This window comes from Natator depressus, chromosome 2 (assembly GCF_965152275.1).
Source record: "Natator depressus isolate rNatDep1 chromosome 2, rNatDep2.hap1, whole genome shotgun sequence".
Lineage (NCBI taxonomy): Eukaryota > Metazoa > Chordata > Testudines > Cheloniidae > Natator > Natator depressus.
In genome coordinates this window covers 206,654,728-206,671,355 of record NC_134235.1, presented here as the reverse complement: position 1 = coordinate 206,671,355, position 16,628 = coordinate 206,654,728, and positions in this window count along the sequence as shown.

The following is a 16,628-nucleotide window of genomic DNA, read 5'->3' as shown; positions in this document are numbered from 1 at the left end:
AAATGCTTCCTTTTGTTTGTTTTACTTCAGTCTCCTCCATCCTTGACTCTTTTGCCCCTTTCTCCCATCACAAGGTCCACCCAGCTCATCCCCAACATCTACTCCCTCTGACCCTGCACTTGTGCTGCAGAGCACCTCTGATGGAAATCCCATGACCAAGCTGTCTGACTTCACTACAGATTTGTCCTCTCTTCCTTCAGTTCTGCTATCTTCCTAGTCATATAACTCTACTTTTCCAACTTAACCAAATCCCATGTCTTCAATCCTAGCCACCTTTCGAACAACTTTTGACTCACTCCTCAAACCGTCCCTATGTCCTGTCACTTCGCTTTCCACACAGGACCTCACTGATTTCTTCCAAGAGCAAACTGATGTGACCTTCCTTCTTCCCCTCCTACAACTCCCTCTTCCTTCTCCCTGTCCCAGAAGAGGACATTTCTCATCTACTCTGACCCCTTCACTTGCCCCAGTGACCCCACCCCATCTCCTGATCTCCCTCATCCCATCCCTTACTCTTCTCCTTAACCTCCCACTCTTCTCTGTCTCTTTCCCCTTCTGGCTGTGAAGCTTTAGTTCACCCCTCCACCTTTTTGCATATGCATTATGATCCAGTCTTTAATTACATGATCACATACTGTTTTTTCCATGAGACCCCTACCTGAATCAATTAATTGGATTGACTTTGTCTGCGGATGGTTGTGTAGTGAAGGAGCCAGAGGTCCTACAGACAACAGCCTCATTTGTTGCCTAAGTTGGAGGATGTGTTGTGTATGAGACATGGGATATGCAAGAAGAGAAAGGAAGGTCTCATGGTAAAGGCAGTTGAATACTGTTCTGCAGAACTGGGTGGTTTTCCTGTCTCTTCCCTAGATTCCTGTGTGGCTAAGCAAGCCACTTATACCAACCCTTTCCACAGGTGGTCATTAATGGTGTGTTCCTCATTTTCTGGGTGCCTGATTTGCGATATTTGGGTCTCATTCGCTGAGCACTCACAGCTGTAACTGAATTCTGTGGGAGCTGTGCTTTGAACATATGAAGTGTTATATAATGTTCAAGTACTCCAAAAATTAGGTCCTAGACATCTTAAATTGGGTGCCCAAAATTAGTGGATACTTCAGACTTAAGCTGTCTGTGCTTCAGAGCCGCATCAGTAAAATGGAGATAATTATACCCCTTCAAGGTGTGTTGGGGAAATCAATGCTTGTGGAGCACCAGTAGAGCGATAAGTGCCATAGAAAAGCCCACGAGGAAATGAATAGTTGTGTTTTCAGAGCAGGGTTTAACGAGTATGCAGTAAATGAGGCAGGGCACGCACTGAATAACAAGGAGAAAACAAAATATTGAATAGCTGCTCATTAATTGAGCACCATGCATCCTGAGCACTGAATGAGGCAGGATTTTTGTGAGGGGAAACAATGGTATGTGATCATCCAATTAAGGACTGTACCATAATTCATATGCACATGGGGGCAAATTAAGGTTGACTGCACAACTTTAATTCTGGCATTACCTAACTTTTCAGTGTGTTACAATCCTAATCACGTTCTTTTAGCATAGTTTTTTGTGTATAAATACCTCAGATTCTGCTTATTAGCCACCTCCCACTTCTCAGCATAATGTTGCTATTACCCAAGAGAGTTGCCAATAAGCAAAAGGCAGGTTTGCAGAACTGCCGTTAGGGAAGAAAGTTCTGGGACATGCCTTCCCTGGCTGCAGCCCTGCAAACGTACCTGTGGCTGGTGCTCAGTGCATCCAGCCCTTCTTTCCTTGGCTGCAACCCCACAAACCTGCCTGCGGGACTGCAGGCAGGGAAGGAAGGACTGGGGCATACTGAGTCTGGGCCCAGGTGCCTGTGCAGGGTTTAGCCTGGACTGCGCAGGGAGAGGTACTGTTCAGTTCTGCAGGCCCCTAGAACTCCGGTTCACTGTGGAAAGCCCAGGCATCTGGGCGGCAGCCTCTCCCACCCAGACACTCCTGCCCTACCTGCAGTCTACCATTTCAGCTCACAGCACCGGGACTCTGGCAGGGGCTCCTCCATTAGGCAGGTCCCTGGCCACGGGCTGGTTTGCAGGGCTGCAGCCAGGGCCTTTCTTCCAAAAAATGTTGTCAGTCAGCAGCATGCCCGTTGCCAGTATCCAACTCCCCGTTAACATTAAAGTCAATGGGATAGGATTGGTGCCCAGCAAAATGTTGCTATTCAGCAAAAGTATATATATAAAATCGATAGTGTGGGTGTGTATGTATATATAAATTGCCCACTGATTGGTGGTTCTTCCTCAGCAGCTCTTACCAATCTAATCCCACGACATGATAATAGCATTTGCTGCAGTCATGCTGGCTGCTCAGCATTGTTATCTCTATGAACAAAACCTTGTAATATAATCTGAGCAGAGGAAAAGTACTGTGCTACAAATCATTAGCATAATCAGATCAGAGACCTTCAAGTACATTAGAAATGGAATCAGACTCAGAGGTACATTGTAACTTGAGGTCTCCGGAGCATGACTCACCAGTCTTTAGGCTTCCACAGTGCTCCCTGGTGGCACCTCTTTGGCAATAAGGCACGGTATCTGTACATTTGACTGAGTGCTCAAGCTTGTTCCTCTAGCCCTACTGAGCTGCCTCTCTGGTCAGAGTTTTGGTTTTGTTCTCTTGGGAATATTCCACTGGGGAATGGTCTCAGTTACAACCACCCTTAGCTTAAATAAAGCATTTGGGGGGCAGGAAGCAGAGACAATCAAGTATTTTAAGTAGAAGTTAAGCAGCGTAAACATGGCTATGCAAAGCCAAGCTGGCCAAAATAAATCTTGGAGCTAAAAGCTATTAATTAAACAGGATCAAAAATCTTGCATCTCACTCTGTGACTGAGTCAGAACCTCAACTGGTGTAAACTGGTGTCGCCTCACTGACATCAGTAGAACTACACTGATTCACACCAATTGAGAATCTGGCTTTTAGGCTATGTTTACACTTGAAGAGGGGTGCAGTGACTCCTATCTTAAATAAACACACTTGTGCTATCTCCTTGAGCTAGCATGCCTCAAATAACAGGGTAGCTCCATTGAGTGGCAGCACGGGCCATCTGCCCCGACTACAAACTCACTGAGGCCCCATATGTACATAGTCTGGTGGCTAGCCTGTGCCACCACTCATTGCCACCTCTGGTACCACAGCTGCCCTACTATTTTTAGCAAACTAGCTGGATGAGAGCTAGCATGAATATGTCTGCCTGAGCTGGGAATCACACACCCCCGGCTCCAAGTGCAGAGCTAGCCGTAGTTGTTTACCAATGCCCGGGACAAAGCACTGCGGGGGTAGGAGAAGGAACTGGATGGCCCTGTGATCTTTTCATCTCTAATTTCTGTTTTTCTTCTGATATGAGATATTGATCCTGTAGTTTTACAGTGTGACAAACTTTAATCATGATTAGGATAACATAAAACTCTAAAGGAGGAAACTCACTCAGTCATCATAAGCCTTTACTCATGAGGGAATTCTGTGCCAAAAAGATAAATTCTGCACACAGTATTGTAAAATTCTTCATATTTTATTTGTCAATAAGTAAATGTGGAGGCTCCAGCATGGCAGTGGGAAACACAGGCCACTGGCTGCGTGGAGGTGGGAGATCACCCTGCAGCTCCCCTTCCCCACCCCCAGGACAGGCTGCACCCAATCCTGACACAGCACAAGGGCTGGGCCTGCCCCAGAAACACCTGGGGCCCTGCCCCTCTGCGCCAGGTGCACCAGGTGTGGGCAGGGAGGCTCAGCCCAGCAGGATCCAAGTGTAGAGGGACTTAGTGTGGGGGGATCCAGGTGTGGGGTAGGAGGGTTCTTTATGGGTCAGTCTGGGTGTGGGCAGCTCAGTGGGGGATCTGGACACATGGGGGCTCATTGGGGGTTTCTGGATGCAGTGGCAATAGGACTCTGCAGGGGTGTTCAGGTGAAGGTAGTTGGGGCTCAACGGGGGGGTCTGGGTGTGGAGGCTTCAGTGGGGGGGGTCCGCATGCAGGGGAGATGGGGCACATTGGGGTGGGGGACTGGGTGTAGCTTGTTGGGACTCCGTGGGGTGGAAGTCTGGAGGTCTCATCAGGGTAGTCCAGGTGCAGGGGGGTTGGGGCTTGTCTGGTTGGGAGGGTGTCAATGGCCCTGCTTAATGGGGTGGCCCCAACTACTGCCAAGATGATACTGCATGCTGGGATCCCACCCCCATCTCCCACCCCGATTCCCCTATCCCCTTCTCTTCCCCATCCCTTCCTCCTGCCCCATCCTCTCCCCTATCCCACCCCCTTTCTTCCCCCTTGCCCTGCCCACTGCAGGCACTCAATTGTACAGAAAACACAGAATGGAAGCATGACTGGCACTAGGAGCAAGAAAGTGCCGTCCAGCTGCAAAGTCAGCAGAGCTGAGCGACACCCTCTTTCATCCCAGCAGCTCTGCACTCGCAGAAATGGCGGGGTGGAGCAGTGGCACATGACCCCATGTGCCTCATCTCTGTTTAAGGAGCAATGCCCCCCAAACTATGCCCATGGATGTCCCCAGCTCTCTCCCCCTCCCCCCAGCAGGGCTTTCCTTTGCTTCCCTGTCACTTTCTGTGGGGAAACAAAGAAATCTGTGGAGGGACATGTTTTCTGCTCATGTGCAGTGGTGCAGAATACACACGCACCACAATTCAAGCTGATTTGATTTGATTTGATTTGAAGATCCTGAGAGTGGCGAAGTAGTCAAAAAGGTTGTTATGGCACGCTCAGGATCTTCAAATCAAATCAAATCAGCTTGAATTTCCCTATGCATTCTTACTGCAGCCTGAGTATAGATGTTGGACCAGGTTCACTTCCACCAGGGCAGACTCTGGTGAGAATTCTTGTATAGCAGCAAGTCCATACAGGTGTCTGTAACTTCTGCTCAGCCAGGACTGACAGGAGGCTGTTCAAAGGAATGGTACTGGCTTTGGGTGTGGGGCACAGACAGTGAGGCAGGGCATGTGTTAATATGGAGCCCCCTGGGGAGTGAATCCTTCCCCACCTGCAACAGGCCAGCCTGGGGGTGGGAGATGTAGACTGGTTCAAGGCAGCATATCTAGAAACATCTTCCCATTATTATCAGAATTGCCTACTCTGTAAATCTGGTGCTACACCCTAAGTTCACTTCATTCTGAGCTCCGTTCTTATGAGCCAAATGGTGGCAATTAAACATTGATGACTACATTGTGAAGAATCCCAGCAAAAATGTAAAGCTGCTTTCTGATTTAGCTACCCTTAATACAGGATACTGAATGAACCTCTTACTCCCCTAATGCTGTAATACAGCAGTGATTCTGGGAAGGCTGCTATGAGGCTAAATAACATACATGCACATGTGTGCAAATCAGGTGAGTCTCCTTTAATAATGAAGCCAACTAGCATACATAACAAAAAAAGACACTGCTTGACTATTACAATCCATATTTAACCAGAGGAACTAAACCGTAGACTCACAAAGTAGTGATCAAGTTATATATGTCATCCACCAAATGGTATAAGTATTGCAGACAGAAACCGCTGATACTAAGTTTATTGTAATTGAGGGATGTTGAAATGAATGAACAGCATGGTGCATGGAACTGTGGAAATATTGAAACATTATATAGCTTTACCTTTACTCAATCAGCATTTCTTTGCTGATTTTGTGCTTTACGCTTATGCAGAGATATGTGCTCTGCTTTGTGCTTATACAGAGATTTCACCTGAGGATCTCAAAGCTCTTTACAAACTATGAACCATCACAGCACGTAAGCTAGGTGAGTTATCCTAATTTTATAGTTAGGTAAACTGAGGCTCAGAAAGGTTGGATGAGCTGCCAAAGATTATGGAGCAAGACAGTGGGAAACCAGGGAGTCAAATCCACCAGGCATCCTGCTTGGATGTGGCTATTAGCACTAGCTAACCATTCTCATCCTCCAACTCTCAGAATTATTTTAAGGGGCTCATTACATTAAAGACTTTGCTTTTCTGATCCATCTGTCTCTAAAGAACTTTTGGCAAATAGTCTAGATAAGGTTGTAGAAGGAATGCTGCTGTTAAAAGGAAAGGCAGAACTTAGAGTACTCTTAAAATTAGACTCTATTCAGTCATCTTTGCAGCCACTCTGCCATGCCATGACCAGAGATTCAGGAGAGAGACTCACAAGAATTCTAAAACTAGGACCTCATCCAGTGCCCACTGAAATCAATGGAAAGAATTCCATTAACTTTAGTGGATGTTAGCTCAGGCTCCTAAAGAATGAGGCAATCTTCATACTTAAGGATTTGCAGTACTGCTCATTGCCTTGTCAATAAATAATATGTCTCAAGTGTAAAAGCAGAAACTCCTATTCAGGTTAGCCTTAATATATTATAACATTATCCTTGTTTGTAATGCTAGGTTTTAACATTAGGTTTTCAGTTTGGTCAATTTTAAAAGCTTTAATCTCTCTTCATATAAATCACCCCTTAAAATATAAGGGTGACAAAGCTACCCAAGGATAACACACTGAGGAATGCTGTGTATGTTACAAAGGAAGCAATGTCTGCCAACAGAATTAAGGCTGCACATGTAATATTAACCTATATACCACTATTTTACCTATCCTCTACACAGTATTTAATAGGATATATTATTAGAGCAAAATAAAGGTTAAGGTTTATATTCAGCAAAGGACACCAATGAAACGCACTTACTTATGTACAACAAAGTCTAGTTAATGTGGCCTCAGCAAACTTAATATTTGGATCATATTCTTTTAGGTTCCTCAACCACTCCCATCATAGCGATAGCTGGAATTTCCTGGCTTCTGAGTGCTTGCTTTCTCAGTATAAAGGCTGCATTAATGCTAGGCTGGCCTCTTTTTGAGAAGTGACCATAGATTTCATCCTTTTGTCCAAACACTCTACAATCACGTATTTATACAGAATTCAGCTAAGTGACTCCTGAAAACTGCCTTGGGCACCATGCGAAGAACTGCTACCTTCATTTATAAAGTATTTGTTTCTCTATCAAGCTCTTTGAGTTCATCTTTCTTCTCCTTAACAGTGCTGAACTTAAACTCCGCAGTTCAGGATGTCCAGATCTAGGTTTTGGTTTGGGCCTCTTTCTAGCCTTTAATACTACATACCACAATGAGAGTCATTAAAGTCCACATTCTCAAAAGTGGCCTCTGTGCTTGGGTGCCCTTGGTTTTGGGGTGTTCAACATTATACACTCAGGGCCAGATCCTCAGCTGTGCAGGAGCAGTGTCTAGAGCAGCTGAAGGCAGGAGGGGGCACAAAGATGTTTTTACACAAAATTTAAACATGCCATCCTGAGGCTGGCTGGGGCTGCTCTGAGTTGCTCCTGCCTATCTCTGGCCTTAAGGCACAGTTACTGGATTGCTGATCCATATACTGTCGGGTCAGAACAGAGGTGACTTATACTATGGGAATCCCCAGGTAGCTGGTTAAGCCAGCTCTGTACTGATTTGCTTTACCAGATGGATGGCACACAGCAGCCAAATTGTAGTGGAGGTATTGTCCTCTAGAATCTGATTTACAGCTTTGTTCAACACCATAACTCCAGCTGAAACTAATGAGAGCTGCATGTGCATAGGAGCCCTGAAGATTAGACTTTATGGGTGAAATCAGGGCTCCAATGAAGTCAATGGCAAAACTCCCATTGACTTCTGTGGGGCAAGAATTTCTATGTATCTAAAGTTGGAAGCCCAAAATTAGAAATCAGATTTGAAGATTTGTCCCTAATTCAGGTAAATCAGTCTTCCAATGGCTATTAAATGCAGCCTCTTTCTCATTCTTTCCTATTCATGCAGTTTTAGCAGGTTACTTTTAATCATTTAGCTCTTATGGCTATATATAAAGGATTATTTTATAAAGAAAATGTTTCTCTAGGTATTATGTAATGAAAGGAAAGCAATAAAATCAGAATTAATAAACTTTCAAGAAGACCACTATTTAATTTGAACTAAATACTCCTAGGAAAATCAAGTGTACTGTTTTTATGGAACCATGTATAACCTTTGTTTTCACTCTAGCTGTATATATGGCATGGAGCTAAATTGACTGCATCTTTCTGAAAACATTTTAAGAGAACATTTTACACTGTTTCATGAACAGTGTAACACAGGAGGAGCATTTCAAATGCCTTTTAGAACTCTTCCAGCCAAACACAAATTGGTGGGGTGGGGGTGAGAGAGGGGGAATGGTCTAACTTAGACAATTAACACATTTTTTAAATGAACTGAACAATAGAACAGAGAGGCATTGCTATTTAATGGTCTGAGCTCAGGGCTAAGAGGTCCTGAGTAGAGGTGGATGAAATTTTTTGGATGAATTGTTTATTTGCTGAATAATACAGTTTCAGGTTCACTGAAACCATTTGCTCATTCAAGTCAAATGTGGTAAATAGTTTTGGCCAATTTTTTTTTTAAGTCTAAATGTTTTATTTTGATGTTTTTGAAAAAAATGTGTTGACCTTTTGTTTTGAAATGAATTTTCGTTTCAAAATTTAACAAGATTTTAAAAAACAAAAAAGGATAAAACACCAAAAAATGAAATGTAACAAAACTACCCCCCCAGAAAAAACCCCCAAATGAAAACATTAATTTGACCCAAAATGAAATATTTGTAGTTTTTAATTGAAATGAGGGGGGAAAATGAAAAAATTCTGTTTCAGATTGATCCAAAAGAAATATTTTGGATGTTTTGGTTCAGCCATCAAACCAAAAAAAATCAATGCTTCTTTTAGCTGTAGTCCTAAACTTTAATTCTGGCTCTCATAATGACTTGCTATGTAGCCTTGGACAAGTCTACTGTCTGGACCTGGTTCTCATTTAGCCTGAGGCCACTTTACAATGTTCTAGACATTTAAAGGCGCATTAAAGTAGGTACAAATATAATATTCTCCCACCTTAAGACACCCTTTACACTGTTAGAGTGATTAAAGAGGCCTTAGTGTAGATGAGAATTGGGCCCTCTGTGCCTCACTTCCCCATCTGTATATTGGGGATAATACTTACCTCGTGGATGTTGGAAGGATAAATTAATGGTTTGCATTGTATTAGCTGTTAAGCAGTAACAGACTTTGAGTTTGGAAAGCACTATATCAGTACTAAGTATTACACACGTTATATTTCAGAGCTGCTTCTTCAGTCATTTCGTTTTATAGACAATGCAGCCAGGAACATGGCTTGGCTAGCACTATAATTTCATTTCCAGAAACACAAACTTGGGTGTATGGGTATCTGCGGGGATGAATATCAGTGGGCAACCGTGATTATTTTCTGGACAGTTTCTGGACAGTTCATTGGTGTACTGAAAAAGCCCTTTACCCTTTGTTAACTCCTCCCAAGACATTTTTTTCCCCACACTATTTTGCTGCCTAATGAGTGGTCTGTCTGTTTGGCTGACTGAACTATTTGTTCTGATTTGCTGAGACATTCACTCACTTTGGGCCAGACTGTTAATGCTCCATGTGTGGATGCACAAGGAAGTTTAGGCGTGGGATGGAAGAGGGTCTAAAGTGTGGTCTGCACACACTGCCTGAAAGCCATGGATAATCACAGTCCCTGCCCTCAGAAAAGCACAGAAACTGCTTGTGCACTCATGGGAGCAAAAATCACCCCCAGGGAGAGGTTTGAACTGGTAGGGAGGTAGGGCTCTAACTTTGCACCAGGCATCTGCCTTAACTTTGAAATTTCTCAACTCTTGAGCGTGTAATGAGCAATTGTTACATTTGCTTAATGTAGATTATTTTAATGGTATAAATATTTTCCACGTTATTATTTTATCACACGTTTCCTGCACAGGTTCACATTAGTGCACCATAACTTTCAAGGACAGGATCTATAAAGAGACATGGTATCAGACATATCATCCATCAGCTAATGCCTATGGATTCATAGTAATGTTGTTAGAAGCATCTGTTTAGCATCTTTCATCTGTTTTGTACATCATATTTTAAATATATACTGACGGAGTCTCGTATATTTATCGCAGGATCTCACGTTCCTCATACCTCAGTAATTCGTACCCCATTAACCTGCAAACTCCACAGTTTGCTCATGAAACTCAGTGGTAATTTTCCACTTCTAAGAAGATTTCAGAGATGAGTGCTGTACTGAGTCTAATATTACTAAGACTTCTTTCGTCCCACCAGTTGTAATAGTTAATTTTATTTGTATTAGATTGAATTGGATTACATATTCAGCTTGATTCTGCTTCCATTGAATTTAAAGGAAAAATCCCCACTGACCTGATTTTTCTTTCTTTTCCCATCAACATATTACAACCTAAATTCCACAAAGTAAATTGGGATTTCCAGCAACCAGCTGCATTGCAAAGGTTTGAGATTTATTATGTATCTTGACAGTGAATTGGTGTTTACTTTAGATTATGCCTAAACCTCCTGAAGTCAATGGCAGTCTTTCTGTTGATTCTAATGGGCATTGGATCAGGCCCTTAATTTTTAGATAATAAAGGGCTGACTCCCCCCGGGGAAACACATTAGTTGATTTTGCCAACCAGCCAATTGGGGTGCAGGCATTTGGGTGAAATCTAGATAGGCTCCTATAGAAGTCACCATTAAAGATATTGTCTACAAATGGTTACCGCACAGTGGTATATGAGACATTGCCATTGTTTTCTATTCTAATTACATGGAAACTCTAATGGTATTTCAGAAAAAAGGTGCAGTAATAGCTGGTAAATGTTGAAGTTTTAGGGGTGAATACTATAACTTCATGAAAATCAACCATGCTTTTTGCCTGAACAAAGATTGATTCAGCTGCTGTTTATAAAGTTAGTTCCCAGTCCTGGATAATTTACACGAGCTAAACTTTACACATTTGAGTAGTCCCATTGAAATCAGTAAAATTAAGCAGGTGTGTAAGTCTCTGGAGAATTGGGGCCCTATTTTGAGGATATGTGAAAGCTGCTTTGATTCCTTTTTCTGACCGAAAATCCATGCCTAAGGACAAATCTTTTATCCCAGATTCTGATGCTCAAGATGGAAAATAGGACTTTAAAGTGCTTTATAGGATTCCATACATACTCCCTCTGCCTGGGTTTCTCTGAAGCTAAACAAGTCACAGGTGCTTATGTGAGGCTAAAGTCATGCTCCTCTTTCTCTCTCTGACACTCACTTAGATTTCATGCTCACAAGTCAAAAGAAGGCAATTACCACCATTGATTGAACGTTACTCTAGTGTGATTTTTTTTTTGTGACCACACAGTTTGATGGCACCATTTCTTTTTAATGCTGCTAAATGCCTAGCAGCAGTGGGCTCATGAAGTAAGAGGCTTGAATGCCAGAGTCAGACTCTCTGGTGACTCACTTGCTGCACAAACAGCTTACTGAAAAGCCTGCTCTAGTTTTTAGACATTCATCTCATTTGCTGTAACTCATTCCACAAACAGTCCAGCTGTCCCTCTCCCACTCCCCTGATAGCCACAAAACTTTAAAATGAACATGAAAGAAACACACAGAACAGACAATATGGGCTGTGCATCTCAAATTATGTTCTTTAAAATAAGCATTAAAAAGCCTAGGCACTGGGAAATGTATCATCCCTGAGCATGACTTTACACCACATTTAGAGCGATCTACATCTCTGGGGTGGCTTATGTCTCATATATCACAGAATACTATTTATTTATTTATTTATTTATGGAGTGCCACAGAACAGCACATCACAAATATGGGGAAGATAGTCTAACATAAATACAGTATATAAGATAATCATCCCAAAGCAAGAAAGCATAGAGAGTCACAGCCTGCTCCAAAGCCACAGGAAGTCAGTGTAAAGATTCCCAATGAATTAAGTGGACTTTGAATCAGGGCCATAGGAAGGGATAAGATCATGGTTACTAAGTGATGAGATCAAGATTGGAAGGCTATGAAAAAGCATTGGGTTTTAGAGGCTAGTGAGGGAGGTCATTTGGACATTAAGAAGGCGGTTCTTCCATGTGTAGAAAGTGGCATGAAAATCAGAATGGAAGGAGAAGACAAAGGGAGTAGTCACAATGAAGGGTAAGTCAGAGCACAGGGAGCACGAAGGGGACTATCTTGTTTGAAGTGGGGAACTGGTAAATAAAAGTAAAAATAAATAAATAAATAAATAAAAGAGTAAAAGCTTTCATGAAAGTCATAAAATCAGCCAGCTTTAGCTCTAGCCATTTTATTTGATGCAAGTAATACTCAATTCAACTTTAATCCTGGTATCAGTGAAAAACCTGTTTATGAAATGATCCAGAATTCTATGAATGTATTTATTTTAATCTAGTGACCAAATAGTTTGGATGAACAATTTTCAGCCCACGGATTATTCACTAACTGTTCACTTTTACCCTTTGCTGTTCATGGTATTGACTGGTCACCTGTATTTCTGCTCCTGACTGGCTAACTGAAACTTTCTAACCTTCCTAAACTCTTTGCCAGAAGATATCATTGAGGCCAAGAGCTTAGCAGCGTTCAAAAAGGAAGTAGACCTCTATATGGATAACAAGTTATCCAGAGTTATAATAATAAACATGAATTTACATCCATTTGTCTTGAAGACACTGTTACACTGCCAGAATGGTCTAAAGGGGCCTTAGTGAAAATGAGGCCTCTTAAAAACAATTGAGAGGTACAAATCCTCATGCTTCAAGGTTAGAAGGTAACTTTTGCTGAATCTTCTTCTGAAGTATCTGGTGCTTGTCATTGTCAATCATAGTCTACTGAACTAGATGGTCTACTAGTCATATATAGAATGGCTTTTCCTATGTTCCAGGTGTTAAAGATATGGATTTCTAGACTAATCCGCTTCTGTGCTAAAATCTGTGAAACTGGGCAACAACTTCAGAATGTCTGAATATGCTTAAATACTGACAAATAACAAGTATTATAGGCTGATGTGTAAACAACAAATGCAACTTTGTCCTTTTCTTCATGAGAATAGTCACAAATCAGTATTTTTACTACCCAGCCAGCTAAATCCAGAGCATATATTCAATTTGCCCTTACAGGAGAACATTTTTCACACAGACCTCTCAGATAAGATACTGTTTTTTCTACTTTGCATTTTTACTTGTTGTCTCCATAATTCTCCCGCCTACACCCACACCCACACACAGTCCCCAGTGATCTTCTCTGTGAAAGTGAAAATAAGAACGGCCATACTGAGTCAGATCAATGGTCCATCTAGCCCCATATCCTGACTTCTGGCAGTGGCTAATGCCAGGTGCTTCATAGGGAATGAACAGAACAGGTGATCATTGAATGGTCCATCCCCTGTCATCCACTCCACACTTCTGTGAGTCAGAGGCTAAGGACACCCAGACGATGGGGTTGCATCCTTGACCATCTTGGCTAACAGCCATCAATGGACCTTTCCTCCATGAAAGTGCATTGAAAAGCAACTTGGGAGTTAACAGTAAAGGGGTTAGTATTGTGAGGACTGTTCCCCTGCCAATACAGGCCCTATGGCAGCAGGACTATTCTGCTAGAAGAGGGGGTGATGTCAAATTTTGGGAGATCACATACCAGGGATGCATGGCACAAACTGCATGGCAGAATGCTCAGCTTGTTCCTTGCACAATAGTGTGCAGGTTAGTTTGGGAGCAAGGTAGGGGTTGGGTGGTGCTGAAGTCCCACCAGTCCACAGATCATCTGGTCTTTCCCCATTGCAGGGAGGTGTTTCTAGGGTGATGGAGGCTACTCCAGGCAGTTAGACAGGAATAGACTTTGCAAAGCAGCTCCCCTGATGCTCTGCAACCAGGGAGCGAGGATTCCTATCTCTGCAGTGCCCATGAAGGATACCTCAACTGGATGCTGGGGAGAGGATTTGCCTCTTAATGCTCAGTATAATTATATTTACCTTGGAAACAACTGTGAGCCAGTTGTGTTCTACCAATATTTCCCCTTTCCCCTCCCCCCAGTAATAATTTTTATTTTCTTTGACGCTATATCAGCCTTTTCTGAATCAACCCTCACGTATTCCATCATTCCATGCTCCATTGGGTCTGCATCTGTAGTGACAATGCAGGCTTGGGGGTTTTTTTTTATACTTTTAGAATTAAAACAAAAAAGCAAACAGTGTATGAGGTAACTGGTATCCAAATAAGCCCAGCTTTTCTGCTCAGTCTTACTGGCTGCCATCCTTATACCTCTTATGTCTCTCCAAAGAGACCCAAGACTCCAAGAACAACATGCCTTATGTCTGCATTAAAACTTCCTCCTTTCCTGACTCAGCTGAGTTTATGGACCCATTGACCAGTTTTCAAGTTAACCTATTGATTCTTGTAATGCTCTGTGGAGTTATTTGGGGCTTTTAGGGGCAAGTTAGTCAAAGGAATGTATATAATACATTTTATTTTAGTATTTCTCTCGCACTGCTTGTCATAATGTCTGTATACATGTGTATAGGGGATTAAAGGTGACACTGGAGCACATGTATTGAAGTGCAAGTTATTTAAAAACTGTCCTTTTCCCCGCCATGCCTGCTGTGATATACTGTGATTTATCATCTCTTTGTGGCTATCCCTTATAAGGCACTAATGGTTTCCTGCAGAAGTGCTGAATGAACTGTTGTCTGATGCAAAATCAATTTAAAATAAATAACAGCGTGACAACAAACAGGAGACACATTATGCTGACAGGATGTAAATGTTATGTATGTCTCATTGGTCAGATCTTCTTGGCATGAGTTTATTGAGAAATGGCCTTTAAAAGGCTCAGCAGAGCAGTTCAGTAGCTGAAGGTGTGGAGGCTGCTTTGAACTATCTTGGGTCTGCAAAACCATGCTAAAAAATATCACTGGAACAGATCCCCTCACTAGATTGCTGGTACTTCCTGCCTCTGGCTGGGACAGAAATTCATGCAGCCTTTCTTATGCTATTTTGGCACTGTAGCCTCTGGTCCTGACTAGAACTTAAGTGTATAGGCATATGAAAATTAGGAAGAGAGCTGAAGCAAACCTCCAAATAAAACTCCCCTGAACTTCAGACATTTGGATCTGGATCTGAACTACACATCTCAGACCTTCTCCAACATATCTGGGAGGAAACAAAAAAGAACAGGTGAGTGCACAAGTTCCATTAGCCTTTGGATGGTGTAGCCCAGTCTCCTTGGAGTGTCTGGCCAGCTCCTGCAGCTCATGCAGGAAGTGTAACGTGGCCCCACCTCTTCCTTGTCTCGCCTTTGGGTTGGATATCACCTTCTGGGATACAAAGTGGGAACAGCCCCTTGCGTTCATGAGCATAGGGAGTGTCATTGACCCTAGCCTTTGAGCAGGCTGGGGGTATGTAGGGGAGAAAGACTCCTTGCACCTTCCCCCACACGGATGAAGGCCTGGTGCAATCTGACCCTTAATAATCCCCACCATCCTCCTTGTTCCTTATATGCAATTATTAAGAAATATCATAACCATATGGAACTATCTTTTAGTACCAGTAGCAAAGCTTTTGAAAATGCTATCCCCCAATAGGCCTAAAGAATTACCTTAGGGGAAGAAAACCCAGAATTTAGACCAGATGATATTTCTTTGTGCTTAATTTTACTACACTATTTTTTTGACTTGGTAGCAATGTTGTATATAGAGGCAGTGTACTTCTGTGTCAAGTTTCCTGGCATGTCACAAAAAGTCTGTTTTGTTCAATAGTATATCCCTTAAAATAGAAAGCAACAACATATACATTATATAGGAGACAGAGACCACATATGCTGTTATATATTCATATTTAATTACTGTGAATGCTGGAAGTGTGTGCATGTAAAACAAATGGGAAAATTAGCATGCATGCAAATTAATAACCCAACATTAACCAATATTTTTATACCTCCCCTCCCTTTATGATTTCTGGTTGGAATTTTACAGGGGTAAACACATTTACTATTAGCTTCCCAGCATTTAGATTCTTATTTCAAATAACACCTCTACGAAGTAAGCTCCAATGAAATTTTACACAGTGGCTATTTGGGGCCAGATCCTCCTCTGGTGTAAATGGGCACAACTCCATTAAAGTCCACCGAACTTGCACCCTGCACCAGAGGAGGATCTGGCCCTTATAAAATGGCAGTTGTAATAGTCTCCACACTAGGAGTCAGCCCTGCAATCTCTGCATTATGTGAGTAATCACCACTTATGCAAGCAGTTCCGTTGAAACCAGCAAGCTGACTCGCGTGTGTACTTAGTACTCGAGTAAGGAAGGCTTTGCAGGATTGGCCCCAGACTTGCAACATCGAACTGTTTACATCAAGAGGTTGCTGAGCAACAGGCTGCAGCTTTGGGCAAGATTCTAAATGGCTGGGGAGGTGGGATTTGGAAAATGCCAGCTTGCGTAATGTTTTATTCATCCTTTCAAAAGATTGTTTCTCACTATTAGTGGAAGAAAGAGAGGTGTAACACCCACGGGGTTTGTCTTGCTAGTATTCCCCTGCAAAGCCAGATGAGGGCTCATCTAACTAGTCCCACTTCAAACAGTGACTTCAGGAAAAAAGCTGCCCCCAACATCTTCCGGTCGGAGCTCTTGTTTTTGCTCGTTGTCATGAAAAGAAGCCCAGTTGAGGTCATGACACTTTTTGAGCCAGTCAGACACAGGGACTTCCCCAAGAGAGGAGTAAAAGGCTGAGAAGCAGCAGTGCTGT